This window comes from Euprymna scolopes, chromosome 34 (genome assembly GCF_053919585.1).
Source record: "Euprymna scolopes isolate OS-2025 chromosome 34, ASM5391958v1, whole genome shotgun sequence".
Classification (NCBI taxonomy): domain Eukaryota; kingdom Metazoa; phylum Mollusca; class Cephalopoda; order Sepiida; family Sepiolidae; genus Euprymna; species Euprymna scolopes.
The window spans coordinates 75,370,684-75,385,451 of record NC_136515.1 but is presented as its reverse complement, the minus strand read 5'-3'; positions in this window follow the sequence as shown (position 1 = coordinate 75,385,451).

Sequence of the window (14,768 nt, the reverse complement as noted above, 5' to 3'; positions counted from 1 at the left end):
TCCTCTTACTAAAATAATACATTTGAGACATTGTCTGTGCTGGTAATTTCATTACTAACACACCAATCACATAACTCACATTTCATCCTTGTTCACTTTTCTTGGATATGTTACTAATTTCTAAAATTAGTTTTAATGATGAAACCCACATAATCGATCCCCTCTTACTAAAATATTGACTTTAAGACTATATATTGGCTGTTCATTTCATTATAAACACACCAAACCAATAACTTATATTTCATCACTTCTCATAATTCTTGGATATGTTACTAATTCCGACAATCGTTTTTTATAATTTAACCCAAATAATACCTTTACTAAAATAATAACTTAGATATTGTCTGGCTAGTTATTTTATTACAAACACACCAATCAAATAATTCACATTTCATCATTTTTCATAATTTTTGTATGTTACTAATTTCGACAGTAATTTTTCATCATTAAACCCACATAATTGACCCCCTCCTACTAAAGAAATAACTGAGACCTTTTCTGGGCTGTTTATTTCATTATAAACAAATAAAATAACTTACATTCAATAACTTTTCATAATTCTTTGATATGTTACTCATTTCGACAATCATATTTCATGAGTTACCCAACATTATCACCCACCCACCCACCTCCTACTAAAATAATACCTTTGAAACATTGTCTGGGGTGTCTACTTCATTACAAACATACCAATCAAATAACTCACATGGCATCATTTTTCATAATTCTTGGATATTTTACTAATTTCGATAATCATTTTTTTTTATTCAACACTAATTATAGCACCCTTCTTACTAAAATAATAACTTTGATACATCATCTTGGCTTTCTATTTCATTACGAACACACCAAACAAACAAATTTACTCATTTTTCATAATTCTTGGATATCTTACTAGTTTTGACGATCATTTTTTATCATGCAACCAACTTAATTGACCCCCTTTAACTAAAATAATCACTTTGAGACTATATGAGCTTTTTATTTCATTATAAACACAAATAACTTACATTTAATCACTTTTCATAATTCTTGCATATGTTGCTAATTTCAAAAATCGTTCTTAATGATTTAACCCACATAATCCCCTTCCTCTTACTAAAATAATAACTGAGACATTGTCTGGCTGGGGGGGGGGGTTCATTACAAACACACCAATCAAATAACATGCATTCTATCATTTTTCATAATTCTTGGATATGCTACTAATTTCGACAGTCATTTTTCATTATTTAACCCACATAATCCCCTTTCTCTTACAAAAAAATACATTTGAGACAATGTTAGGCTAGTTATTTCATTACAAACACACATATCAAATAACACACATTTCATCATTTTTCATCATCCTTGGATATGTTACTTATTTGGACAGTAATTTTTCCTGATTTTACGACAAAAATCGCCCCATCTTCCTATATAGGGTATTCTGTTAGCATAAATATCCACCTATCTTATCCGATCCCAGGTATTCTCCTGGGAAACATCCCACCTATCTCATCCAATCCCAGGCAACGTCGAGTATTTTTCTAGTATATATATCAACTTTTCTCATACAACCTCGGTAAGGGTGGGTATTCTGCTAGTACAAATATCCAGCTATGAAACAACATCCAAGAGAGTTCACTGGCATAATATTACAATGATTGCATATTAATCTGATGGTATTCGACAATGAAGCTACATCCAAGGGAGGTTACTTGCATATTGTAACAATGATTGTGTATTATTCTAATGGTATTGGACAATGAAGCTACATCCCAGCTAGGTCACTTGCATATTATAACAATGATTTTATATTAATCTAATGGTATTCGACAATGAAGCACAATCCAAGGGAGGTCATTTACATATTATTACAATTATTATATATTAATCTAACGGTATTCGACAATGACGTTACATCCAAGTGAGGTTACTTTTCTATTATAACAATAATTGTTTATATAACATAACATGCCGATACTAAGAATGGCTTTCTGAATGTTTTTATTTCAGAATGTGGAATCAGCAGTTTAGCGATGTGTGTTGTTTGGAATATGACATCTTGTCTCAATGTAGTATACGATTAATATATATCTTGCATCTTTGTTTTCTTGGCCTTTTGTCTAAGATCAAAGTGTAGTATCTGTTCTTAGAATTCAAGCGGTCTCATCTTTCGCCTCCCCCTTCCCCTAAGAAAATAAGGGGTAGGTGATGCATGGGATATCGCCATGGGTGTAGTGAACCAAACACTGATTAACTCATATTATGCCTCCCCACTTTCCCTTCATACTCGCCTATATGTAATGTTTTTTGATTTAGAAATGCATTGTTTACATTTTAAAACATAGTAAATCGATTCTCGTCGGAAAAAAAACTTCAATCACTAATATTTTTATTTTCCCCGCTTGGGATTCTACGTTTTGAAATGCGATAATTACGTTGGTACCAAGTTTTCTACTCAAAAATTAATATTTTACTCTGGGTTATAATATCAAGTTATCCTTCGGAGGCAGGTTATTTGTGTATTAGCAGCCGCCATTACAGCTTGCTGACGTCAGGTTCCGTGACATTACTCGGCGTTTTTTTTAAATTACGTGGAATTTAACGTTAAAATGTCACTTTTTTTTTGCCCCTCCCCTGCAGAAAAACGGCCAGCTGCCACACTTAGAGTGGTCGTTTGACAAAAAAGCTATATCCAAGGGAGGTCACTTGCATGATCTAACAATGATTGTATATTAATCTAATGGTATTGTACAATGAAGTTAAACCCAAGGGAGGTCATCTACATATAACAATGATTGTATATTAATCTAATGAAATCTGACAAAGCTACATCCAAGGGAGGCCACTTACATATGACAATGATTTTTGTATTAATCTAATGGTATTCGACAATGAAGCTATGCTCAAGGAAGGTCACTTGCATATTATGACAATAATTTTATATTATTCTAATGGCATTCGACAATGAAACTACACCCAAGGGAAGTAACTCGCATATTATAATAATAATTGTATATTTTCTAATGGAAGCCGACAATGAAGCTACACTCCAGAGAGGTGACTTGCATATTACACCAATGATTTTATAATAATCTAATGGTATCCGACAACGAAGCTACATCCAAGAAAGGTCACTTACATATTATGACAATGAATGTATATTAATCTAATGGTATTCGACAATGAAGTTACATCCAAAGGAGGTCATTTGCATATTGTAACAATGATTGCATATTATTCTAATGGAAGCCGACAATAAAGCTACATCCAAGGGAAGTCACTTGCATATTATTACAATGATTTTATATTGGCACAGCCAAAAATGGCCGCAAAATCATGTTTTTTTAAACTAAATTACATTTATTAAAATCCATTATTTCTGAGTAACTTTTTTTTTCCAGAAAGATAAAACCCTGAATTTTATCATATAGAAAACAGAATAATGTAAAACTTTTTCTACTATTTTTAATTAAATTTTAAATGTTACATTTTCCCAAAAAGTTATCAATTGACATTTTTTGTCTTGCACAAAAAACGTACTTAAATATTTAAAAAAAAAAAAAAGGTTTTTGAAATAATTAATTTATTTATTTATTGTCTAACTAAGATTTAGGATGATTTTCTAAGAGAATATGCAAAAATATTATAAGTACCTGAATTTGAAATAATTCCACTTATTCATATAGGTAACCAGATATTTCGCGTCGATCTAGAGTCTAGATCGACACTGTTTACGTTTGCGTTTGATAAGAAGAAAACTATGGAAGACCAAACAGCCAAAAAAAAAATATTTTTCAGTGACGAAAATTTCAATGTATTATTAAGCTGAGGCTGGCCAGTACCAGATGGGTGACCATTTGTATGAGTTTGGTTTTTAATGTGTATGTGTGTCGGGGCCAGGCTCCCCAAAATGGGGGGAGGGGGCAATTTAAAGCAGAATAAAAACAAATTATTTCATTGCGTTTGGTCCACCGTAGTCGAAAGGCGGCAAACGTTTTCAAACGGGATCGAAAAAAATGATGCTATTTTTAACACAAAGGGCACAATATCTATAGAATTTTTTTTGTATCGATTATTCAAAGCATGCCCTGTTTAATCATGGTCATGCATTATTCGGCTCGCTAAAAAAAATTGTTAATTTATTTATCAAAAATTTTAAAATGGCTTTTTTCGTATAAATATTAAAAAAAAATTTTTTTTTGTTTTGCTTAACTTAAATTAATTATTTTACTTAACATATTCACCGAATTTCACACTTCAAAACTCAAAAGGGGGATAATTAAACACAATCGAAGTTCTGATATTCAGACGTCAAATTAAGGTATGCAAACAATTTTTGTTTTTTTAATCTATAATTCTGTCCCTTACAACAACACAATATCTTGTGTTCAGTTTCAGATGATTATTTTAAGCATATTTGTTCCCACTTCAAAACAAGGGGGGGGGGTTGTAAGCAAAAAAAATATATATATAAATATAGTTTATGAAAAATAAGTACACTGTTATAAAGTTCATTCTTCTAATAATCGCTGAAAATTTCGTATTAATTACCTGATTTTTGGTAGTTTTTAAAAAAGACGGTCCGTCAAAAAGTACTGACCTGCCCCCCCCCCACTTTTGGCGGTGCTTACTTTTATATTATTCTAATCGTACTCGACAATGAAGTTACACCTTAGGGAAGTCACTTAAACTATAAGAATAATTGTATATTTTTTCAATGGAATTCGACAATGAAGCTGCACCCAAGGTCACTCGCATATTATAAAAGTGCTACAAAACTCCAAAGATAGCAAATAAATGTTAACCAAGGCAAGATAAGTTACTCTTCTACCTACCTGGAAAAGAGCTCACTGGTTTTACTAACTTCAAAACGTTTAATTGGTTTGAAAAATCATACAGTGTTTATCAATAATTGCGAACATGAAGAATGGTTGCGAGCTGTCCCCTAAATATATGAAGTTCGGTATATGAGTTGAAAACAAAACATTATACAAAAATACTGTTAGAAACCCACTTAATATATGTTACTGTGGCTTATAATAGATGCGTTTCTAATAGTATTTTGTGTAGAACAAACAAATTTTTGAAGAAATTGGTATTTTTTGGGTGTATGTTTTTATTTTATGTTTGCCAAGTTTTTCATGGTGTTAACACGTAAAAAAAAAACTTGATGCTTATTCAAATTGGCCCTTATGGCAGAAATTAAAAGCAAAGAAAATACAGAAGTCTTTATGTACGTACTCGTTATAGAACGCAGATTTCATATTCCAACAATCACGTAATTGATCAAGTATTTTTTTTTCGAAAAAATAAAATTTTACGACTAAGCCATTCGTACTGTTTTCGTCAGCCATGATAAAATCTGATTAAATAAGGGGGAGACAACTCAAAGTGTCGACTTTAATTTTAATATTATTTTCAAGTTTAATTATGTTCACGGGAGTCTAAACCATTCACTAAATTTTGTGGATCCTCTTACCGGTGTTTGCACCAACAATATTGAAGCCTATTGGTCTCGTATTAAGAGACTAAAATACATATCGGAATCAGGAGAAATGAAATAGTCTCATGTCGAGGAGGCCATGTATAGAGAGGCTTATAACGTGAAAAAATATTAGATCATTTTGAAGCATTTTTAGAGAATGTTCATCAAAAATATGGTAATTAAAAAAATCCTAATAAGCTTTGGGGAAAAAACGTTTTAAACAATTGAAATTTTTGTTTTTGAATAAAAAATAATTATTAAAACAAGAACAATAGTGTTCTCGTCAAGTAGTTTTTATTTTATTCAAGAAAATATAAAGGTACTCATGCACTTATTGAGCAGTGCTGAAATGACATTTAAAAAGCCATTCTTAACGTGGGGACGATAGAGTGTTGTGTACCTATTCTGTACTTTCACCTAACAATTTAAGAACAGGTATTGTAAAACTTTAATTAACCTTCAAAGTACTATTTAAAAAGAGTGCGGATCAAAAAGTGCACCAGCACTAAATAACATTCCATGAAAGGTACATACACGCTAAAGCCTTGTTTAGTTTTGTGTATCGCCACAAGTGTTAATTTTGACATTCACAAATTTTCCTTTATAAAACAATTAGAAACTCTTCAAACATTGGACGAGGCACTTAAACCATTAAAAAAAACTAACGGTAACATAAGTGTATAAGCATCAAATTTTTGTTTGTTTTCCTCTCATTTTTTTTTTTTTTTTTTTTTTTTAAATCCGGCCCAAAAATACAAAAACAATAAGAAAAGGATACCGTAAACTTTAATTAAACTTGAAAATAATATTTAAAAATAGCGCGGATTCCATTTTGACTCAATTTTCCTGTTAATAATTACATTAACTACGGCAACAAAAAAACAAAAAAAAAATTGTGAAGCTTAAATAAGTAGGTCCTGCAGCCGAGCTGCATTCTGCCATTCGGAAAATTTAGGTGAGCAACCAGTAAAGCCACCGAAAAGCAAGCCATTTTGAATGAAGATGGATATAAACAATTTTTTAATTTCTTAATTTTACTTAAAAACAAAATGTAAATACATATAAACAAAATATTTTAGAAATTTTAAATAAAAATTGATTATCAATTTTTTTTTAATTATTGAAAAATATTGCAAAACCGCCAATCCAAACGAAAAGGCTGTGTTTTTACTTTTTTTTTTTAGTGTTTTTATTATTTTAAAGCGCTTTAAAAAATTTTTTAGTAGTGACTTAGAACAAGGTCGCATGGCGGAAATTCTTGAGGGTTTAAATGTATTTTACGCTTTTATGGTGGTCGCAAAAAACGTTTCTCACCCGCCATATTACTTCTTATTTACTTGCCTCCCCACGAGGGCAGAGTTGGACACAAGGTCTTTTTTTTAATGTAGAGAAGCATTTATTACTAAAAACGAAATGGTGAAATATAAAAGCAAGTTGACCTAAAAATAAAATAAAAATTATTTTTTTTTATTCAAAGAATTAAAGAAAAAAAGAAATTTCGAAACTCATTAAGATAAAGATCACCTTCAAAGTAGTTAATAAAATTTTTCTACATAATTAAATATGTTATGAAAATGACGTTCTTATAAATTTTTGACAACATTAATCTTGCTTCAAACAAACAGTTCAACTTAAAAATATTAGAGAATCGTAATGAAAGAAACGTAAATCTAAGGTATTTTTTAACGATGCGATTTTAATTCCCTTTAAATACCCGATTCTTACGATTAACGATACCGATTAATCGTCCCCACCACTATTACTTACACTGAAAAAAAAAAGGTTTATCGTTGATTATATGCAGAGATTAGACCTCGTTTCTATAACCGGCACTTGTCTAGATTTAGTGATCTTTTAAATTAACGAATTTCGGGCGAAAACATTACATACTTACGTGTCACGTCGAAATTAGTAAAAATTCCAAAATAATTTAGATGATAGCGCAGAAAGATAATCAGCATCATTAATCAAGATTCATGTATAATACTATAGACCCCAACTTCGCAGGGTTTCCATAGTACATAGGATCCTCCGGGTTATGTCGGCTTTTAACTAGAACACGGTATCCCCACAAAAAAATGGGAAAGAAAAAGCTGGACAACAGAATTTGCCGGGTAAGCAGAAAGTGTAGTCTCTAATCTAGAAAAATGTCGACAGAAAAAGTTGGGTCATCGACGAGGTGTCGTAGTGTTAGAACTAGCATGTGTGAGCGAAAGCAAGCTGTGAACTAGGTACTATAATGTCTGACAAAGGTCCGTGATACGAGATAAATAGCGACAAGTGGACGCGGAGGTGAAATATCCACTCCTTTTATATTGTATTGGTAACTGCTACTGGTACAGCTCTTTGGGGAAATCTGATTGGCCGAGCTGAATGACGATATGCGCAGAAAGAAAAAAGTATATTCATTTTTGTCACACGTGTTAAGACCCTTAAGGGTCAAACATCCGGTTTTCTATGTGTATAGAGTTATAAAATATCGGCACATTATATGTTGAATAGCATTAACGTGTAGGAAAGAAAGTGTATTCTGAGAGCAGTGTCAAGATGATATTACTTTTGAATTTAAGATTCCAAGCCAAAAAGGAATGATTTTAAATATTCTAGATTAATATCTCCCCTTCCACAAATATAATTTTGACTACTTTAAATTGATATTAATGGCGGTAATCGAAATTACAGAAAAGTATATGTACGTATTCGTTACAGAGCAAAGATGTTATGTTAAAAAAATTTTAATAACCCAAATCGGTGAAGTTCATTTTAAAAGCAAGAAAATTAAAAGTTACGACTTTTAGCGATTTCACTACTAAATTGTATTGAACATAAGGCTGTTTTTTTTCTGGCACTGATTTGAGTTGTCTCCCCCTTTATTCAATCTGATTTCATGCCCGACGAAAACACTATGAACTGCTTTGTCGAAAGATATTTTTTGAATAAAAAAAACCTTACTAATTTATGTGATTTTTGGAATATGACAACTTCGTTCTATAACGAGAACGTGCATTAGACTTTTCTGTATTTTCTTTACTTTTAATTTCCGCCATAAGTTACTATTTGAATAAGCATCATCAGATTCAATTTATTTATTTATTTATTTTTTACGTGTCAACACCATGAAAAGCTTTAATATACAAAGAAAATGGGCTCGTTTTACAATCCTCAAAATACTGTTAGAAACGCATACACTTTATGTTACGGTAACATTGAGTGGGTTTCTTAAATTATTTTGTATATATTTTTAGTTTTAACTCATTTTCCAAACTTTACATATTTAGGGGTCAGCTCATAACCATGCTTCTTGTTCGCACCTATCAGAAAATTTAGGTGAACAACCAGTAAAGCCACCGAAAAGTAAGCCATTTTGAATGAAGATGGATATAAACAATTTTTTAATTTCTTAATTTTACTTAAAAACAAAATGTAAATACATATAAACAAAATATTTTAGAAATTTTAAATAAAAATTGATTATAAATTTTTTTTAATTATTGAAATATATTGCAAAACCCCAATCCAAACGAAAAAGCTGTTTTTTTTTAGCGTTTTCATTATTTTAAAGCGCTTGTTTAATTTTTTTTAAGTTTGAAACGCAAGTAGTGGCTTAGAACAAGGTCGCATGGCGGAAATTTTTCAGGCTTTAAATGTAATGCTTTTATGGTGGTCGCAAAAAACGTTTTTCACCCGCCATATTACTTCCTATTTACTTGCCTCCCCACGAGGGCAGAGTTGGACACAAGGTCTTTTTTTTAATGTAGAGAAGCATTTATTACTAAAAACGAAATGGTGAAATATAAAAGCAAGTTACCCTAAAAGTAAATTAAATTTTTTTTATTATTATTCAAAGAATTAAAGAAAAAAAGAAATTTCGAAACTCATTAAGATAAAGATCACCTTCAAAGTAGTTAATACAATTTTTCTACATCATTAAATATGTTATGAAAATGACGTTCTTATAAATTTTTGACAACATTAATCTTGCTTCAAACAAACGGTTCAACTTAAAAATATTAGAGAATCGTAATGAAAGAAACGTAAATCTAAGGTAGTTTTTAACGATGCTATTTTAATTCCCTTTAAATACCCGATTCTTACGATTAACGATACCGATTAATCGTCCCCACCACTATTACTTACACTGAAAAAAAAAAGGTTTATCGTTGATTATATGCAGAGATTAGACCTCGTTTCTATAACCGGCACTTGTCTAGATTTAGTGATCTTTTAAATTAACGAATTTCGGGCGAAAACATTACATACTTATGTGTCACGTCGAAATTAGTAAAAATTCCAAAATAATTTAAATGATAGCGTAGAAAAATAATCAGCATCATTAATCAAGATTCATGTATAATACTATAGACCCCAACTTCGCAGGGTTTCCATAGTACATAGGTGCTCCGGGTTATGACGGCTTTTAACTGGAACACGGTATCCCCACAAAAAAAAAAATGGGAAAGAAAAAGCTGGACAACAGAATTGGCCGGGTAAGCAGAAAGTGTAGTCTCTAATCTAGAAAAACGTCGACAGAAAAAGTTGGGTCATCGACGAGCTGTCGTAGTGTTAGAACTAGCATGTGTGAGCGAAAGCAAGCTGTGAACTAGGTACTATGTCTGACAAAGGTCCGTGATACGAGATAAATAGCGACAAGTGGACGCGGAGGTGAAATATCCACTCCTTTTATATTGTATTGGTAACTGCTGCTGGTACAGCTCTTTGGGGAGATCTGATTGGCCGAGCTGAATGACAATATGCGCAGAAAGAAAAAAGTGTATTCATTTTTGTCACACGTGTTAAGGCCCTTAAGGGTCAAACATCCGGTTTTCTATGTTTTTAGAGTTATAAAACATCGGCACATTATATGTTGAATAGAATTTACGTGTAGGAAAGAAAGTGTATTCTGAGAGCAGTGTCAAGATGATATTACTTTTGAATTTAAGATTCCAAGCCAAAAAGGAATGATTTCAAACATTCTAGATTAATATCCCCCTTGTCGTAAGATATTTTTTGAATAAAAAAAATCTTACTAATTTATGTGATTTTTGGAATATGACAACTTTATTCTATAACGAGAACGTACATTAGACTTTTCTGTATTTTCTTTACTTTTAATTTCCGCCATAATTTACTATTTGAATAAGCATCATAAAATTCAATTTATTATTTTTTTTTTACGTGTCAACACCATGGAAAGCTTTAATATACAAAAAAATACAAAAAGAAAATGGGCTCGTTTTACAATCCTCAAAATACAGTTAGAAACGCATACACTTTATATTTTACGGTAACATTGAGTGGGTTTCTTAAATTATTTTGTATATATTTTTAGTTTTAACTCATTTTCCAAACTTTACATATCGTAAGCACGCTTCTTGTTCGCACCTATCGATAAACACGATTTTCGAACCGAAAAAACATTTTTAACTGAATAATACCAGTAAAAGCTTTTCCAGATAGGTAGAAGAGTAACTTATCTTGCCTTTGATAACATTTGCTATGTTTTCAATTTTTAACCGTTTTTTTTTCCGAATCTAGATTGTAAAATAAAACCCAAAATTATTTTAGAGCTTACATTGAGGGATCAGTTTTGTATATACATTTAACGTAAAATTATTCCCAATTTTAGGCCAGTTCAAAATATTTATCGGACATTTTTTTTACTTATTTATTTTTTCACTATAGACAAAACCCAGAAATTAGTTAATAAACGTATTTAGCAAATACATGCTATAAATACAAAAGTTACTCTTCTACCTACTCGGATATATTTGTGTTTTAATTTATTTGAAATATTTTAGTTCAAAAACAACTAGTGCCGAGTTGCTAAGTTAAAACAAGAATAGAATGGCTGATAGGAGAGAGTCATCTGGGGAATCTCGATAATCACTCAAAATAAAGAATAAAACAAAATACTGATATAAACCTATTCAGTAACTGTCACTGTGAAATTTATTAGGTGGATTTCTATCCGTATTTTGTTTTAATTTTCAAGTTTGAGGCGATTATCGAGTCTCCTCAGATGATCGTCAAATATCGGACATTTTATTAATAATAAATGAAAACGCAAAAATACTTATTCCGGTAGGTAGAAGAGTAACTTATTTTGTCTTTGGTAATATTTGTTTCTTGGCCACATTTTTCGGTTTGTAGTGTATAGTGATAAATGCTCATAAAATTCTAGTTTTTAATTTTTTTTTTTTTTTTTTTTTTAACGTGTGGACATCATGAAAAACATGGAAGGAAAAATAGACATTCACAAACAATTATTGACGGATCAGTTTTATATATAAATTTAACGTAAAATGTTAGTCCATTTATGGTCCACTCAAACTCACACTATTTCTTTTTTGGGTGCTAGTGCAGTTATTGATCTGCGCTATTTTTATAAATATAATTTTCAAGTTTAATTAAAGTTTTATGATATCTGGTTTTATTAAATCGTAAGGTTAAAGTACAGAATAGGTACAAAACATCCTCATCTCCTCATGTTAAGAATGGCTTTCTAAATAATAACGTTATTATTTCAGCACGGATCAATAAGTGCACTAGTACCTCTTTTTGCTAGAGGAAATAAATTGTGTGCGTTTTTTTTTTCTTACGTGTGGGGCTACTTTTTTATATGATTACATGTAGTTTTACGACCTTGCTATTCTGACTTAGGGTTAGCAAGAAAAAAATTTAATAAACTGCCCTCAAAAGTTAGAAAGATCCGGTAATGGGGGATCATTTTTTGCATTAAATTTATATACAAAACTGATTCGCCATTTACTGTCTTAATTTTTTTTTAACATTTTATTTTGTCTACCACCAAGTTTGTTTTTTTTTGCCATAGGAGTCACCATTTATCAAGGGTTAAAGGCCATTCGAGGATGTGTTAAAGAGTATACAGTAGTCAAGGGAACAATATCATAATGATCGTTAGTGGTGGAAATTTGATAAATTCGATTACATAAGGGGAACGGCTCACCAAGAACTTTTTTACATTGGACTTAGTAGTCAGCTGGAAAGCAGGCAAACAGAAAAAAGTTCCACAGGTGTGCAATTCTAAGAAAGAATCTTTGTTCATGGAATCTGCGTTTAGGTTTGGGCACAGATACAGAAATTATTGATAGTGTTTTCAGCTAGACGAGTGTTTTTCGGGAAAGGTTAGCAAGGGTGGACCCTAGATTGGAGCTCAGACGAGCACTTGCCATGAAAATAACGAGAAAGGATAGACGAGCTCGCAACGTCTCTTCAGTAACCAGCCCCCTTTTTCCCCATTCTATCATGATCTGAAGATCAGAGGAGAGAGAATCAGAGAGAATGTGGTCATTTATAGCCTTTAATATGTTGCCTTAGATGGAAATGTTGTCAGTATCTATATCTATATATTAATTTGCTTGTCCGTACGGTGTCACGTCATCATCATCGCAAACATTAATTAATGAAACGCCTCATCATCATCGCAAACATTAATGTGAATTATCTCCCTTTATTGTTCAATCTTTATCAGTCAAAAATCATTAACCCTTTTATTTCCAAAAAGTTCCCGAACAAAAAAAAAAAAAAAATAATAATAACTGGCTATTTATGGTTCCGGATTATTTTAAAGACAGTTATGCATAGAAGGTATCGTTCCAGTTTAAATAGTGTAGTATTTTACTTACATTTTTAACGATGTCTTCTGTTTATTATTGTAGGAACGCTTATTCTATTTTATTCAGTAATAAACATATTTTTTACATTTAACGCTACGAGTACTTTTTTTTTTTTTACACTGCCACTTTATGTTTTTTTTTATTTATTTATTTACTTTTGAGTGAGCCTTACACAACAAAAAATATGTTTAGAAATACATGTTACAAAAGTCAAGAATGACTTTATTAAATAAATCACCAAAGTCACCATTCGCAAATACAGAGTCAAAACATATTTTACGTCTTGTTTTTGTTTTACGGCATATCAATCCTTTTTCGTGTTATTTAATGCCGAATCGAGTAATTTTGTAACATTTATACAGCTTCACGTTGTTTACATAGTTATTACTTATGTTTTGTTCGTTTTCTTTTGTTTCTTTTACAGGCATTCATCTTCTAATGCCCACCGACAGGGCATACATATTTAAATACTATAAAAAAATGGACACAACAATTTTTTTTTAATATGAAATAAAACAGGGTTTCATTACTTACGATTTAATTTATTTAAATAAATATTTATTTCCTATTTAAAGATTTTCAGTATATTTTATTTAACTGAAGAATTTTTCCATTATTTTTATCACATTGTTAGGTGAAGTTTCGGGAAATATCCAGATACGCTACTACAGAACACCGACCACTCTAATTTCTTTTTTATATATATATATATAGGTAATTGAGTTCGCTGACAACGAATCTGATAGTCAAACTTGGGGCAAATTTACCGTTTGCATGGTATTAACCCCCGAACCCACGAATAACTTTCCACCATTTTGCAGCTTCCGTTTACGCTACGCGCGTGCGCTGCAGCATGAACGACGGCTTGCTTCACCTAGCAAACTGCCTTCTCACATGGCGTACCAATCAAACAATTACGGGCTGACATTTTTTAATGACTTACAGTTAAAGAAAAGTACAACAAATTGGGGGACTTTTTTCTTTTTTTTTTTTTTTTGTCTCGCGTAGTTTTTAATGTGGTTTACAAAAACATAAGCACCAAACATCTTTATGTTTTTCGTTCTTTTTTGCGGGGGGGGGGGATTCAATTATAGAACTTATGTGGCTTAATAGGTGCTTTTGCAGTTTATTTAAACGTTTTTCCGTAAGTAACGCACCGACATTTACCAATTAGAACACGATTTAACATTTTCCGAAGATTTTACTGTGTACATTGGGGGCGCGAGCGGGGGGGGCGGATGTGATGTTCGCTCGCGCCTCCAATGTACACAGTAAAATCTTCGGAAAATGTTAAATCGTCTTCTAATTGGTAAATGTCGGTGTGTTACTTTTTGAAAATTCTATGTTCCAGGTAAAAAAAAAAACAACAACAGATAAATTACCCCCCCCCACTCCAACTTGGAGTGCTTTCCTTTTCAGCTAATTTTAAATTTTCCACCCAAAAAGTGCTATAATGTAGTTTTGAAAATTAGCAAATTCTATGTCCTGGGGAAAAAAAAAAATCCCCTCCCCCCAACGTAGTTTGCTTGGTAAAGCCGTCATTTATGCTATAACGTGCATGCGCGTAGCATAAACGGAAGCTGCAAAATGGTGGAAAGTAGTTCGTGGGTTCAGGGGTAAATACCATGCAAACGGTAAATTTGCCCCAGGTTTGACTA